The following is a 17,604-nucleotide window of genomic DNA, read 5'->3' as shown; positions in this document are numbered from 1 at the left end:
AGAATTTTCTAGAACGATGAAAGTGAGCCAGCAGAAAGCAAGCTTACAACTCAGTTACAGTTCGATTTCTCTATATCATGCAACCAAGGCATGTGGTGTTTTCAGCAATGTTGTCTAACCATCTTATTCTGGATGACAGCAAGGGGCAATGCAGTAATCCATATTGTTTCAGGGGCCTCTGGGCTCTCTGTCACTGACAGCCTAAGGAAGTATCCCACACCACTTGCCTCTGGAAGTTTTGTCTAACAACCTCTAACTTCTAAAAGTGACACTATGTACATCTCAACTCAAACTGGTTATTTGTTTTGTTTATTTATTTGTTTGTTTTTTACAAGTTGTTTACAAAATTCCATATATCATTTTCATACATTTTTAGTTTTGGTTAACTACTCATTCCTACCCACTCAATTCCGTATTTTCCCCATCCCCATCTCCACTTAAACCTTTTCACCATCAATATTCCCTTCCTCTATTTTCATATCCAGTATGATCCATAAGCAACTTTTGGATGAGTTCCTCATTTTCGTGCCCAGGCTCAGCATCAGTCTTTTTGCCTTAGGAAGTAGGAACTTTTGAACTTTTCAGTTTGAGAAGTTTGCCAAGTAGATAACATCTCTCATGTGTTTTTGGAAGAACTCAACCAGCACTTTGTTACACAGTAGACAACCACCAGCTGATTTTTCAGGGAAAGTGTTGCGTGGCTGTGCTATGTGTGTCACTGCATCACACTGGATATACAGAAGACAGGATGCAGTTTCTGTCACAACCCATCAGATCAATGAGCTCAGACTTCAGAATATGTTGTGGCTCCCATAAAGGAAGAGAGGTTTTGTTTTGCTTTTCTTAATACCATGGCCTCCTTTCTCAGGCTTTAAAAGATTGTTAAGGGCCTTGAAGATATTTTGGTGGGTAGAGAGCTTGCTGTGTAAGCACGAGGACCCAAGCTCAATCCCTAGCAGTTACATGAAAATCTGGGCTGTGTGCTTAAAACCCAAACACTAGCCAGGATACTCCCTGAGGCTTGCAGGCCGGTCTATGTAGTATGACCAGTGAGCACCTGACCCCAAGAAAATGCTGTCTCGAAAGAGAAATTGGTATACTGCTTATGAGAAATGTCATCCAAAGTTGGCCTCTGGCTTTGCCATACAAGTGTACCTATGCACACAATCATACATGCAGGAACAGAGGGAGAGTATGAATAGTAGAGGGTGTGGAATAAGAGTTTGTGTGAGTTCTGGTTGTGACATTTTCTCTCTGTGACCTTGCTTTTCAAACCTGGCTTTCATTTTCCCAGCTCTTCAGTTGAGGAGGAGGAAAGACTGGACACATCCCACATGAAAATCTTGCCAACGGAGGGTGATACACACATGTGATACACATCATCAATATGCAAGCATGACCAAGGGAATTTCATAGTGAGGTCTTTTAATGAATTTTGTGTTCCTTCTTTCAGAGGCACAGTCTCACTCCAGACAGGACCTTCACTAAGTAAAGTTTCTGGACTACTTTTCTATATCACCAAGATGAGCAATTAATTTTTTGGTATGAGTTCCCTCTTGAATTATAAATTTTCTTTGCTATAATTCTTAGAAGCTTACTAGATATTTATCATATACAAGGCTAGGAAATGCTCTGTACATGGATAGACCACATGGGTGGTATCTGTCCTATGTCATGAATGTTGACATAATGAACTTAATAGTCTTACGACATTAAAATAAAGATACTGCATAGACAAAATGAGTTATATGGATATGAAAGAGATTTACTTTAAACAAGAGTTTATTATCCTTCTGCACTAAGTTTCAAGACAGGATGTGGGCTTATGGTTTGACTTTACTCCAAAATCTTTCAAGAACCCTAACTTCTATAGAATGAGCCCTCGTAAAACTCAGCAGAAAGTCACTTGTGCTTGCAATCATGCAGTCACCCTGCATGACTTCGTCCTCAAGATCTCTTCATGGTCCAAAATAGCAACTATAGCCCTAGCCATTGTAGCTGCATTCCAGCCAGGAGGAGGAGGAAAGGACAAAGGACAAATTCTGTGTGCTTTAAAAAGATATTTTCACAGGGGTTTGTGCCATGTTATCATGAACATCATCAGACACATGTCAATGGCAGCAAAAGTAGCTGAAAAATGTCTCTGTACTCTGGCTACCAAGACCCAATTTCTAGGGGGAAGAAGTGAGTTGATGTTAAGAAAAACTAATAGTTTATTGAATTGTTGTTAAACCGTTCCATAGAGTAAGAATTAGTTCTGGAAGGATTTCAGTGCTTCTTTGCTCACCTATATCTGAGCCCCAGATTGTGAGGTTTACTTATCCTACTCCATTCCATGAAAAGCATTGCCATAACTTTAATATGTGGAATCACAGAGTCTGATTCTACAAATGACTGGTCCCAGCCTCTGCACCTGTCTTTTCCATTGCTCTATAGCAAAATCACATTAGTCACTTTTCAAGACTGTGACCAAATACCTAATAAGCTTCCCTTCAAGGCAAATGATTGCTTTGGGTTCATGAATTTTATATTTTCACTTCAAAGTCAAATGCTTTTATCTCACAGTTGGCAGGAGAGAGACAATGAAAGGAAAAGCACAGGGATAGGGTAGACCTTTCAAAGGTACGTCCCTAGTGACCTAGCTAGGTTCTGTAGCCAGGCCCCACCACCCATAGCTTTCACTGCCACCTAGAAATCCATTCAATTGGGAATTCTTTAATGGATTAATGTATTGATTAGGTTAGAATCCTCATGATCTAATCACCTCTTGATGACTGATGACTGTATTTACCGGGGAGGGGGGATGATCTCATTGACATAAAGGTGAATATTACCTAGCTAAACTGTATCATAGAGCTTAAGCTTAAGGGATATAATTCTACCTTCAGAAACTCGACACTTCTGAAATAAACAAAAAAATCACAAAAAATTTCCTTATTTTCCTCATCTTTAAAAATGAATATAATAATACCTACTACAGTTTAAGATCAGTAACTTTAATATATAAAATAGCAATATCCAGAAACCCCAGAGGTAAGGAATAAACACAGACAATGCATAGTGTTTTCATATAAGACATTGGTTGTATTGTTTTATGTAAATGTATCACCACAGAGGGCATTTATTTTTGCTCAGGTCACTCTTGAAAGGTTTTATGCAAACAATGACACTTGCATTTAGTTGACAAACAGATTAGAGAGGAAAGCACTCTAGACAGGGATCAACCATTGTATAGGGACAGGACATGATACTGGGGAAGGTTGAAGAATAAGAGAAGAACAAACTCCATGAATCTTTGATGAAGGAGAGTTGTTATTGTGCTTGCATAGTTACTCTGCAAATCCTTCACTCTTCAATGTCATCTTCAAGTTATGGTATGTGCTGGTGGCTCTAGTGACTTCTGGTCATTGTTCTCTGACTCCAGTAATCTAGGTGAAGAAGAAAAGAGATAAGTGGTGGTGGTGGTGAACCTGAGGTATGGCTTGAGGGGAATTGTAGCTGAGCCTCAGGAAGTAATCTGAAAGATGATTCAGTGAAAGCTACAAAGGGAAACAGTAGAGAAGGAGAGTCTGTCCTATTCCAAAGGCAAAGGTCTCGATTATCTAGCAGAATCTCTGACACAGTCCCATTTCCAAGAGAAGGCCCATATTTTGATTTTCTTATTTCTCTGCTCAAAAATTCATTCTCAGATCTTTAGACTACCTCAGAGATTTTGTGGTCCCCTTATCAACATGATACTAGAAGGTACAGCTAAGTTGCCATCAACAGTGGGAAGGGAGAGAGAAAGTACTGAGTAAAACATCATGGAAGGAGAAACTTCACTGAGAAGAAGATAGGATGTTCCAGACACCAAAAACAAATAAAGATATAGTAAATAAAGAAATAAATGCTTAAGAATGTTTTGTTGCATTCTAGGGCTTGTAAGAATGGAAGGTCTTGGGTAATTTTGGCATTCTTTTGGAGGGAACTATAGGACATCAGACTTTTCTTCTCTTCCTTTTGATTCTCAATAAAGGACCATGAAGTGAACAGTTTCCTTCAGGAACAATAGGGGAGCAAAGTATGTAGAGAAAGAAAGAGTTGAGAAGTCCTGGTGGCCGTATCTGCCAAATCCTAGTGGTAGACTTTACCTAACAACATGCTGAGCTTGTGTCTTCTTCCATCACATGGAGACAGATGATTTTTCTGTCCAGAACTAACACACCTGACTCTCTACCCTTTCTCTTTAGTTACTCAGAATTTGAAAAGTTAGGGAAGTTTCTCTACTTGAGATAAGCTACACATGCAGAAGGTAAGATTTCCCTAAGTTGTCATTAAAGGTTCAGTGAAAAGTGTGGTCCTTTAGGCCTCAGATGATGTCCATAGCATAAGGCTAATCCTTGGGGACACGGTTGAATATAGTTGAGAAGAACTCATTTCAACAACTTCAAATTCTCTCAGAATTCATGACTTGAGCACTCTGAACTGAACTTGAACCCTCTGGCATTCCGATCAGCTTATGCAGTTTTGATTGCAAAAAAAAGAGAATTTTAAAAAGTCATTAAACAAGGTGAAAAGCCTTATTGGACACGAATTGGCTCTTAAAGAATATTACAATGATATAAAGCTCAAATGGGTCAGAAATTTATGAAAGTCATTTCCCTTAAATAAAACATGATTTTAAATATTCAAGTAGGAACATTTGCCAGATGTACGGAGTGTTTTAAAACATTCGAATAACTGCAAGGTTTTGCTCATTCTGAAGACTTTGTGTTGGATGGTGGAATGCCTCTACCATCACATTCAGCCTCTCTCAGTCCAGAGTCTATACATTAAGGGACATAAAAGACACTGTAAATCGAGGAACTGAGCCATGCTGACTGCCCCTTTTCTTTCTGGTCACAGAAGTCACCTGGATATTGAACACACAGATTAAGTACCCTGGTTAGCAATGAAGTTGCCTGCTCTTCAAACAGAATTTGAAGTTGCTTTTTAAAAAGCAAACTGTAAAGCTACTTTGCAAATAAAATATCCAACATTTAATACAACGAGGCAGTGACTAATCCAGTTAAACGATTATGCGATGAGCAGCTAGAACGAATGAAGAAAAGAAGGAAAAAATAAGATAGACTAGAGATAAAATGTACAGAGTAGTGGATGGCGGAAAAACAAGTAAAGGAGTGTGTGGATAAATATGTAGACATTGAGTTGGGTAGATAGGTAAACTAGATTAGATTATAAATTGAAATGTTAGTTTATGGATGGGTAGATCATTCCATATCTAGCTGGATGCTAGGATGCGTGGACTGATTTATGAAGTATATGTAAATTAGTAACGAATGGGTGACAGGGAGGTGTAGATGGACGGATGGATGTGTGTATGAGTAGATGAGTGGGTGAATGAATGAACGGACAAATCAGAATTGTGAGAGCTGAAAATTGCTATTTAAAGGAACTATCTGACAATTTCACACTTAGCCCAGTCCCAAGCTTCTATTTCCTTTGGAAATAATATACATTCCCTTTAAGATAAAGGTCTATAATGCCCTAATTCCAAAATACAACACTATCTCTCTCTGATTCTTTATACTAAACAGTATGTGGCGATTAAAAAAACAACTGGAACTCAGAGCGTTTATCAGATACAGTCTATAGGCCATGTGGTCATAGTAAGTCACACAGATAAGTCACAAGAGCAATATCACTCATGTGTTATTGTTTCCAAAACAAAGGCGTTCGTAACACTGCAACTTGCCTACTGAGCTAGTGTTTCTCCTTTTCTTTCCCAACAGTCTTTTTCTTTGCTTTCTGAGGCAGTTGCCATTCTCAAAGAGCAAATGACAGCTAGGCATTATCACAGAGCAGCATTCCCATTTGCAGTTACAAAGGTTCTGCCCAATGAGGAGGAGGGGGACGTACTTTAATATGGAAATTAATGAAGTAGCTTACTAGGGCCTTTGAAATTTGGCCATTCCTCCTGCTTTGATTTTTGTTGTGTGAGGTCTTATTCTCAGAGCTCCAACATCAGTTACTTTAATCATGAACAAAACGCCATGAAATTCCAACTAGGTATTACACACAATGTCTTCAACCCACTGGGTACTACTCTGCATAAATGCATCTATTTAACTTCACCATTATACATGCTATTATGTCATTTCACACGTCAAATCAGTGAGACAGAGAATCTCATGCAAGCTGACAGTCAACACACACACATACACACACACACAAACACACCTACAATCTGAAAGCTGGTAAAGATAACTCATGTGACCATCAAACTCTTCTGCTTTCTGCCAGCTAAGTATTTAATTGCAAATGTAGCCCAAATTATTCAGTTATATCAACCTGCCTTTTTAATCTGCCTGACTACTTTGAACACACGATAATGCCAATCTGCCACGTCACCTTGAAAGCAGTTTTAAGTCATATATACTATTATTACCAACTATGTATATTTAGCCAAAACAGAATTACAAAGGCTGAGTCACCCGCCAGACAAACAGAACAGGTAAGAGAAAGAGAGCTGGGGTGGGAAGAAGCTCCAGCTTGCTTGCTCTGAAGCTGATTCATAATCTACCCCACGGCCCCACCTTCCTGGGCAGTGCTCATTTCTTTGAACAGCATAAAAAAAACCCAAAGGAATCCTCAGTGATACTAATGAAACCTGACTCCTGGGCTGAAAATAGTCCTGCAGGTCATAAAGGGAAGTTGCCAGCAGACAGGGTACTCAGTATTGTCTGGGGTCCTTAAGGGCCCTGAGGCTCAGCTCCAACCTGGAAAGGTCACCTCTTTGCCTAACTTTGTGATTCAGAAAGGGAGTGTGCTCTCCCTCCAGGGATACCCATACGGGCCCCTTCAGAATTCCCATCTTTCTTAATCTGACTCCTTCTCTACTCCTGTTGCCAGAAAAGCACAACCTTTCTGGATGTCCTCAGAGTACTCCAGGATAAGTCCATGTCCTCGGGAAGGGTCGGAGTCGAGTCAGGGGGGGAATCAGACGCTAGTGAACCCAACGGCTGGAAAGTAGTCAAGAATCAGGCCTGGGATCTTGAAAGCCTCCAGGACCAGCTGAGAGAACTCCTTCAGTTACAGACGGTGGTGGGTGTGAGTGTGAGGCTCAGAGTGTCCTTTAATCATTACAACCATGATCCTCCAAGGTAGGCACTGTGGTAGTGAAACTCATTTCATCCTATGAAAAAAGTCTTAGAAATGGCTGATAATCCAGGGAAAAAAACCCAAATATTCAGAAAAATAAATCTCTCTGAAAAGTAAAGGAGAGAAGAAGGGGGTGGATTAAGAGAGGGAGGAAAGAGAGATTAGCAAGAGAAAGAAAGGAAGGACCAAGGGAAGAAAGGAAATACGAAAGGAAAAGAGGGAGACTTGTCCAAGTTCCCAGAGCAAGGAAGTTAATAAGCAAGCAGTGTGTATGCAGGCAAGCTCTGTAGGATCCCTAAGACCCTGCTCTTCCCAGATACTTTTTGCCAGTGTCTAAGGCGAGAAAGACATTCAGAGTAGAAGTCAAGTGGGAGGGAAGAAGGGTCAAGAGTCCCAAGGAGTTGTAAAAGCAGAGAAGGCAAGTTTGTAACACATTTTTTGCAGTACCCTTGTTGCTCCTAAAGGGTACTAGAAATTGAGCCAGCTTGTGTGACTGGATAGCAGAAGAAGGCATTACTTGATGGAATCTGTAAACTCTGTTAAATACCACTGGTTTATTGAGATTAAGGGATTAGTGGAGCAACAAGCAGGGGAACTTTCCAGGTCATAGGACAAAGAAGTAGCTGAAGGTGTGTGTCGTGTGTGTGTGTGTGTGTGTGTGTGTGTGTGTGTGTGTGTGTGGTGAGCATCTGAGCATTGAGTACTTTGCATGTATGTGTATGGTGTGAGTGTACGTGTGTACTGTATGTGGGCATTGTATATACCTGTATGTATTGTATGCTGTGTATTATGTGTGTTTTGTGGTATATATGTATCTATTTGTGCATTTTCACACGTGTTTTCTTGACGTTGTAGCACATATAGCAATCAGTCTGTGTGCTTTTTCTGGGAGGTTGGGTCTTCCTTCTAATTTTTTAAGTGTTGAGAAGGTATATGAGAAAAGACTGGAGAAGTTAGGCAAAGGAATTTCAAGTAGAAACGTGAATGTCATGGGGGTTCAGATGACACTACCTTGCATTAGCTATAAGTGGTGTAGGCAGGTTGTGGGGGAGGGGCATGTGCTGGCTTCATCATGTATGTTTAGCAACCTCCTTGGTAGTGGACCAGTCAAGCACTTGCAATCTGCTTCTCTGTGGAAGTCAAAGCTAACCATCCCAACCACTTTTGCTTTCTTCCTCATCCAGGTCAGCCTCACAGCAGGGAGGTGTCTGCGACACTTGGGGAGTCCATTTGTGTTTCTAGGTACCTCGCTTCCCGCCTGTGGTTGTAGGACTAGCAAACCATGCCATGCTCTGGGTTTGTTTTTCCAACTATAAAATGGAACAATAACGACATTCTTTTCTTTGCACTTAAGCATGATGACGTCAAACATCCCCTCCCCTTTTTATCTACAGGACATAGGTGCACGCTATCCCTCTGTTGGAAATGTTCTTTTCCCTCTCATCCCTTTTGTCTTAGTTGCATTTTATTGTTTCTCTGATAAAACATTCAGATGGAAACAGCTTACAGGAGGAAAGGTTTATGTGACTCAAATTCTAGGTTACAGACCGTGATAGCAGAGACTGCAGAGTGGCAGGGACTGTAGAGGACTGGTCATGTTATATCCAGAGTCAAGAGCAGAGAACAATGCACTAATGCTTGCACATTAGTTTTCAACTCACTTTCTCCATTCTTATACAATCCAGGATACCCTACGCCAATATAGTGCTACTTACAACGAGAATCTTTTTCCACCTTAATTAATATAATCAAGATACTCTCTCAAAGACATGCCTAGAGGCCAAGCTAATCTAGATAATCCTTCCCTGAGACTCCCCTTCCAAATTATGATAGACTATGTCCAGCTGACAATTAAAACTAGAAACTACATATCCTTTATTATACGGTCTCCTAGCCACTTCCTTCTGGTCTTCATGGACTTGGCTTAGCTTCCCTGGCAGGAGGATTTGATGACAAGTTCCCTGGCAATTTGATAAGACCACATGCTTTTAGGTGAGAGGGGATGTGTTTTTCTTTGCCATTGCAGCCTGAGCTCAAGCAGTGTGCCTTTCACTTAGAGAGCATCTAAAACCTATTTGGAGAGCTATTGAGTATTCTTCAAAGATCCTGAGGATCAAAGAGTTGACTGGACCTAAATGGCTATTAAAAAGTATTGGTAAGAAATTGAAGAAATAGAAAGCCTTCACACCATTGGAGGAAATAGAAAATGGCATAGATGCTATCTATGGAAAACAGAAAAGAAAAAAAAAAGATTACTCCACACACTAAGAATAGAACTGCCATGGAATCTAGTGATGTAATTTGTGAATATTTTTCCAAAATCATTGAAGCCAAACTCTCTAATGCTGTTAGCTCTCTGGTGTGATCAATTGAATAGTTAAGAAACTATGCACATAGATGCAATGGAATGCTATTCTATACCCTTTTTTAAAAAGTACACTATATCTGACAGTGTAGATGAATGCTGAAGACATTATACTAGGTGAGACAAGTTGGTCACATAAATACAGAATTATTTTATTTATATACTAGTTAATTTCTTCGAATTAAGAAGTAGAACAGTGCTGGACAGTGACTTGAGAGAGAGGGGTAGCAATGAGACATCAAGTTTTAGAATAGTAAGATGAGTAAGTTCTAAATATCTGCTGTCCTATGTATCTATAGTCTATAATACTATGATGTTAAATATTGCACACTTAAAATTTTAAGAGGAGCAATCTTACACATTGATGGGGAAGGACCTCATGAGAGAACAGTATAACGTGGGTGATAAAAAAGGAAAAGGAGAAGAACTGGGACAGAGGTTTATCTTAACAGAGAGAAGGGAGAGTAGAACAGAAGGGATAGAGAGAGAAAGATAACAAGATATTTGAAAGAAGTCATATACAAACCTATTATTTCATGAGCTACTATATATGTGTATGTGTGCATGAATGTGTGCACACGTATGTGTTTGTAGTTCTATACATATAAAATTGTTCAAGTTACGCTCCTCCTGGAAGTCAGAGGTAAACAAATAAAAATCTCAATGCCAGGTATGGTACACCTCCTCTCACCTCCTCTTAACTTGTTTGTCAGGGGTGTCCCAGTGATTATAAGAAAAAAAGAAAAACAAACAAACAAACAAAAAAATAGGCTTTTGCCAATATTCTTGGTTACGCACCAAGAATATTGGCAAAATATTATCTTAATGGTAAAACACTATTTCTGAAAACACCACACACTTTTGCCATAGGGCATAGATGTAACAGGAAGAGCAGGCTGCTTGTTGTCCTGGTCGCCCGGCTATCTTACACCTGAAATAATCACACAGAAACTGTATTCATTTAAACACTGCCTGGCCCATTAGCTCTAACTTCTTATTAGTTAATTCTCAGATCTTAATTTAACCCATTTCTGTTAATTTGTGTATCATCATGTGACTGTGACTTACCGGCAAGATTCTAACCAGCATCTATCTCAGGCATGAGATCCATGGCATCTGCCACTCTGCCCTTCTTCCCAGCATTCAGTTCTGTATACTCCATCTACCTAAGTTCTGTCCTATCAACTAGGCCAAGGCAGTTTCTTTATTCATTATCCAATGAAAGCAACACACAGAGAGAAGAAACTCCTACACCACATAGAAAAATCAAGTTGGTACCAACCTGAAAACTTTTTCCCTAGTGGCTAATTTTCATACTACCAAAATGTGCTACGCATTGAAACAAAATGCAGGCTGAAAGAAAAAGTCAGCAGCAATTTTACCCAGCTGTAAACTCTGTGAGCCACAATAGTGACAGATATGGCAATATATGCCCATTGATGCCATAGTGGCATGAATGTTAGGAGGGTAAACAAGCACTTTCTGATTATATTGAAGGTCTACTCCACAAGTGGAAACTCAAGCCTGGTTCTGTAAATCTGGCCAAGAATCTGCATCTGGGGAGCTCATAGGCCTAATGTGTGAACCTAGTACTATTATTTTGTTAAGTAAACTACTAACCAAATGACTAACTAAATTCATATTCCTCTCTATCCACAGATTAGTGCAGTTCTCAGACATCATCGGATAATTTCGGGAAAGGACAGGCAGGGGATGGTAGTTAATGCAGAAACTCACAATAGGTCAAAGCACAGAGAATAAGTGTTTGTAGAGTGGTGAACCACAAATGGGACATCTATATCACACCCTTCCCCCAGGTCTCAACGATCCCTCCAGAAGAAGAGATGAAAATACCTTAAGAGCTAGAAGTTGGGAAAGACCAGATCAAAACAGTGCTTTTCTGTAAATGCCCAAACAATGGCACTCATGAGCTCACAACAGATTTGGTTACTACACAAGAACAAGGCATACAACATTCCAAAAGGAAGTAGGGAGGTGCTCATGAACCCTGACCACTAACTGAGTAGCTTATTGACAATTGATTTGTACTCTGTGGCTGAAAAGTCAGGTTTTTTTGAAGATACTGCCCACTGTTTCTTGACCACACACCAAGAGAATAGTTCCAAACCCATTAGCATATGAATAGAACAAACTGGAAATAGTAGGCCTTAAAAAATAAACGGAGACAGGAAGTTGGGATGCTGTGGGAGGGTAGGGGTAGCTCTATAAGGAGTTAGGGGAGGAAGGAGTGGGAGATGGGTATGATCAAAATACACTGTATGCATGTGTGAAATTTTCAACAAATTAACAAAAATAACATTTGAAAAATAAATAATAGAGTAAAATTAATTACAACAACAAAGCTGTGAATTTACAATTCTTATTCTGAAGGAACAAACATATATATGCTGTCACTGAGAGCTGTTTTTCCAGGAATGCCACACCATTTTATCTCTGGCCTGTAGATAGATGTGCAATGTTCCGAACCAGTAGCTACTGACACTTAACTTGGACATTGCCTTGGGTAAGACAATCTGAGGGAATGCTCAAAAGTTTCTAGAAACTGTATGGTCTCAATAATAGTTTCCTTTTATTTGTTTTGTTTTGTTTCTCATTTAATCTATGGGATTGGTGTAGAAAAAAAAAAAACATGAGACTACAGCCGTAAAAATCTTTCATGGAGAATTAAAAAAAAATATTATTTATGTTTTCCTAGAGCATCTCAGTCTTCCTTTTTTCTTCATTTCATATATTTTGAATATGGATTTTTTTCCTCTTTGTTAGGTTAAAAGGCCTCTTCCCATGCTCTACTTTTTACTTTCTCTTGCGCCACGTTTTACTTCTGTCTAGGAGTTCTTGTTTATCAGACAAGTGTTAGTCATCCTTGGTCCATTGGGTGGAGCGCATCCACAAAGATCTCCAGTGCAGAGAGGGGGTCAGGTCTGCCTCTTCCCTTGCTCATCAGAGAAGTATGTGAAATGAGAGAAATCTGGTCTGGAGACTCAGACTTCACCAGGGTGAGCTATGCTTAGTTATAATTATGGGAAAACGAGAAGTAACAAGACCTTTTGCGATTTTTCTCTAAGAACTTTTTCCTATCAATGACAAGTCGGCTAATTTGCTTTCTTGTATCCCAGTTTCTTCAAACCTGTAACCGGGAAGAAGCAAGCTCACTATGGACCCGACTACACACATGGATTTCTTGACACAATGCCTGCCACTCAATTAGCAGTCATTTGGGAATCATGCCATTATCTCCATTTGATGAAGGATTGCCGTGTGGTAGGCTCTTCTCTCAGCACTTCATGGGCTTTGTTTTCTTGGTTTCTGTGTCATCTCCTAAAAACTCTTGGGTACCGACATCAGCATTGTTATCCTCTCCCATACAGGGGAGGAAAGGAAAGCACAGGGTTTCTACGGCATGCTTAAAGCCACACCTCAAGGAGGAGAGACTTCTTTCTCTCCAGCCTGGCTCCATTAAAGTCACCTTTCACTATTCTAAAGCATCTGACTTAAGATGACACCCATGCATGTCATTTCTTCAGGCTTTAGGGCTCAAAAATAAGAACGTTTATTTTCAAAGAATCACAAACTGGTCGACAGGGATTGAGGGTGAGGAACAGTGTTGGTTCGTTTAGTATAAACTGTTTCATGTTTACCATTGTAAGCGACTTGATAACGGAAAGAACAATCTCTGCTTGAGATTCGTTTATTTAAAAGTCATAAGTAGAAATAACAGGAGGTGAGGAAGTGACTACATTTCAAAATCATGAAAGATGATAAGACATGGATTGTCCGAGAGCACCATGGGTGATGCTCCTTTTAGGGGCTGCATGCTTGGGATCACACCCAAAGGCTGATCTGTGTAGAGAAACATTAATTCTGGAAATAGCCCGAAATAGAGTCAGCTCATCTCAAACATGGGAAACACCACCAGGACCAGTAAGCAGTCAAAGTTTCTTCCCCTGCTCTCCAGTACTTCTCTTTAAAACTCTCTCATCAAGGGGCTGGAGAGGTGACTGAGGGGTTAAGAACACTGGTTATTCCTCTGGAGGACCCAGGTTCAGTTCCTAGCATCCACATGGTAGCTCACAGTAGTCTGTAAGGATCCAATTCCCACATACATACACGCTTGTAGGCCAAATACCAATACATATAAAATAAAAATAAATTTAAAAAGCAACTCTCTCATCAATATCAAACTTTATTTAAATCAGTCTTATGAATAGATCCAAAAGAGTCTGTTTACCTGCTACATTGTAAGATTTTAAAAGTTCCTTTAGCATTAAAACTGAACCTTGACAGGGAACCCACTATGTGCCAGGTGTCTTGAAGGCATTATTAATAATATACTGGAATATTGGAATTTAGAATAAGAATTCTAATTGAGCAGATGAAGACAGTAAAGTCTTGTGACTATCTGTGTTTGCTCAACAAAGTCAAGAAGATGTGTATCTCTTTACCCTTTAAGAATTGCATGTTCCTTTTGCCTTAAGATTTGTGGTCTAAACAATCAAGGATCTTTGTTCTGATTCACTGATTTTAGTTCACCAAGGATAAACTTGCAGTTGCTAAAACAATAAATGGCTCAATCATGATGCCTCAGGCAAACTTCATAACCCATAACATTATTTGCTGCCTAGAATCTAGCATATTGGCTAAAAGATCAGTCATAATGCTTCCTGATTAAACCTTCTCTCATGATTCCTGGGCTTCCGATATCAAAGTTACAATCAAATCCATTTGATGTTGCAACAGGACTCTTGATCTTTTTTGGCCATTAACCTTTTAAACATTCTTAGCCAGTGAATATCAGCAAAACAGGAAAACACACTCTTGGCTCACACAGACATCTGAATAATTAAGCAATATGTCACTGAGTATTGATTAGACTTGATAGACAGAAATCAGGAAGAAACTGCTCCTCTTAAACAGTGCTAGTTAGACAGCCAGGGTAGTCCATAACATTTGTCAAAATTATAACTGGATAAGCACTTCAACTCATGGAGTTTGTCTGTGAACAAGTTGCCCTACAGACAACCTCTGCACCATTGTGGAATTGTGTGTCCATATAGTCACTGCATCATTGCTAGTAAACATAGTAAGATTATTGAACTTCATCATTAAGTAAGTCTCATAACTGGGCCATCCATGGATTAAACTTCTGCCATGTTCCCACAAACACAGATCAGTTTTAGTTGGACTGAGATAATTGACCATAGAGTATTGGAAGCAATGCACAGGAAAGTAACGTAGCTGTTGTATGCAGAGCAGTTACAGCCTTCCGATTAAACACAAACTTTTGAAAACCCTATTCAGATATATTAAACATATCAAGATTTCTCTGCTTCTAAAGGACAGAACAAAGTGGGGCTGTACCATCACATGGCTCCAAATTCCACATTAGTTTCCTATCTGATGGAAAAGACAGAGAGATGAACAGCAAACACTGCCTTGGGCAGCTACCGCAGGTAGATACAAGCTCTGTGTTCTGCTGGGAGGTCAGAGCTGGTTGTGTGCTTTTCTGAGCTCTGTTTTGTTTTACCTGCTGTTCCACTGACTCCTTGGTCTTTGCTCTTTTGGCATTCTATGGAATCTGAGAAAATTAGTCCTTTTGCAAAAGAGAATCGAAACACTCGGAAGGCAATTAAATGACCCCCACACTAGCACAGTTCAGTTTCTTACAGAGTCAAGAGCTGGCATAGCTTGCTGCTGGTATGAGGCCTTGAGTTCATTTTATTAAATCAAAAGCACCCAAACTACTGTCAGATAAGTGGACAAACTTGACCTCTGGCTTCAGCTCTCTCCCCTATGTGAAAGGTAAGACCTAGCTCCTAGCATAGTCTCTGCTCTGCATACAATCTACGCTTATGATCCTTGGCAAGCATTGTCTGGGAAGGACATTCTCATTCAGTGACCTTACAACAAAGGCCATTTTCACCTCTAGAATATTTAGGCATTGGAATCAACAAAGGCATTCCGACATACTTTATTATATAAAAGACTCCTAAATTCAATTAGTTGTTGTTATTTAATATAACCAAACAGTGTGTATTATAAAAATAATCCCAAATTTATTTAACTATGAATTATAGACTTTCTTCATGTTTAACCTTTATTTCATAAACTTATTATATATTATATATGTTTATGTATATACATTCATATTCTGTATGTGTGTGTTTATGCATGTGTTCCAGTGGGCAGGCTAATACTGAAAAATTTATGAATACTTAGCTTACTTTTTATTCATTTTTTTAATTGTCATATATCCCCCCTTAGGAACTGCTAGTCTTTCAGATCTAGATTTAAGCTCATAAATTCAAACTCTGGGTTGATTCTCTGCTTATGATGCCTATGGAATGAAATGGTTGGACCACAGGCACCCTACTTTATATGTTTCACAGAGTGGCCTTGCTTAGAGTCTTTTGTATAGGCAGGGCCTCCAGTGTCAGCGTCTGAAGAGTTCAATGGTCAAAACTTGGCTTCTCTACTTGGTATATTTTACAGAGGTGTGTCTTGAAGTCCTCTGAAGAGACAAGACTCCAGTGTTTGTGGTGTGGGAGAATTATCTGTATTCTGTCAATCATATTTTAATAAAACGCTGATTGGCCAGGCAGGCAGTATAGGCGGGAAAACCAGACAGGAAGTAGAGGTGATGCAATGAGAACAGGAGAATTCTGGGAAGCAGGGAGGTTCCTCTGTTACTCCTGCACAGACCACCGAAGAGGCAACATGTAAGCTGTCACATTGAGAAAGGTACTGAGCCCGTGTGGGTAACGTAGATAAGGATAATGGGGTAACATAAGTTATAAGAGCTAATAAGTAGCCTGACCAAATGGGCCAATCAGTTTATAATCTTATGGAGTCCTGTGTGTGATTTCTCTTTGGGATTTGCCAGCTGTTGGGGTACCGGGTGGGACAGAAACCCCAACAAGCTGGCCCTCATGTTACATGTTTGTACCATGTGTCTGTGGACTTCCACACACCACTGGACCACCTTTGGTTTTCCCCAAATGGAATGCTCTTAAAAGAGGATGACTCTTGCCACTCACATTCTTTCCTCCTTCACACACTGTCATCAGCCCGAACGCTACGTCATGGTGGTTCTTCTACGCAGGGCTGGTCTTTGATGACTGGTGCAGAACTTCTAACTTGCGGAGTTATTTTCTGGGGTTCTCAGGCATGGAATTTCACTCCATGCTGATTTCAGCATGCTAAGTCTGAGCAGAAAGGTGAATGTTTCAGGACTTACTTTACTTGAAAACCAGGAGCATTTTAAAAACCACCATCTTACACATGAAAGTATCCAAAGCATTTTCTCACGTACGTCTCATTCAAACCTGAATTCAATGGAACAATCTAGAATGGTTGATCTAGTTTCTTCTCCTATCAGAAAGAAACCGACTTTGCCAAACAAAGCCTATCTTGCTTCGGCACTTTACTCAGCACTGTTCCTACCCAGTCAACCTTCCTTAACCTTGTGATATGCTTCATAATATTGTAAAATTCTGAGAATAGTGGGTAACACAGCGTACGTTTTATAGATAAGGAAACTGTACTTGCACAGGTCTTAAAATTTTGGCTAGAGGATTAGAAAGTTAAAAACACGTGTTTTTCTTACAGAGAATCAGGGTTTGATTGCCAGCACCCACATAGCAGTCAAAATTAGCTGTAATTCTAGTCCCAGGACATCCGATTTTCTCTTCTGATCTCTCTGGGTAACATGCATGCATGTGGTGCACAGACATACATGCAAGTTAAACCCTCATACACATAAAATAAGCAAAACGTTAAAACTTGACTAGATTGAAGTATTAACAATCAGAATGGCTATTGACTACAACTGTATAGATGTTCATTGAGATAAATATAAAGTTTGGGGCTGGGTAACTTTTTGTCTGAGTGGTCACCTTAATCTCCCTGTGTAATACAGACTGTTTATATTCATGAATTCATTACAAAAAAGTAATTCTATGTCAAAATAAAAAAGAAAGAAAGAAAAGAAGAAAAACAACTAGTGAGATCCCAAATCACAAACTTCTGTCACCCTATACTTATACAAAGCTACCCAAGAGCTTATCTAAAAATGCAAGAAA

At 39.6% G+C, this 17,604-nt stretch overlaps 1 long non-coding RNA gene across 1 annotated transcript in view; it reads right to left on the bottom strand.

The window, feature by feature from the left end:
- Positions 1 to 3,058: 3,058 nt before the first annotated feature.
- LOC125387540 (uncharacterized) overlaps positions 3,059 to 17,604 on the bottom strand; it is a 28,738-nt gene continuing 14,192 nt past the window's right edge. Inside the window, exon 2 of the long non-coding RNA XR_007227896.3 lies at positions 3,059 to 3,428. This is a non-coding gene — a long non-coding RNA (uncharacterized LOC125387540). The remainder of the gene's footprint in view (positions 3,429 to 17,604) is intronic.

The sequence above is a fragment of the Myodes glareolus genome, chromosome 8, assembly GCF_982192425.1.
Source record: "Myodes glareolus chromosome 8, mMyoGla1.1, whole genome shotgun sequence".
In the NCBI taxonomy this organism is placed as follows: Eukaryota; Metazoa; Chordata; class Mammalia; order Rodentia; family Cricetidae; genus Myodes; species Myodes glareolus.
This window is presented reverse-complemented; position numbering and strand designations above follow the sequence as displayed.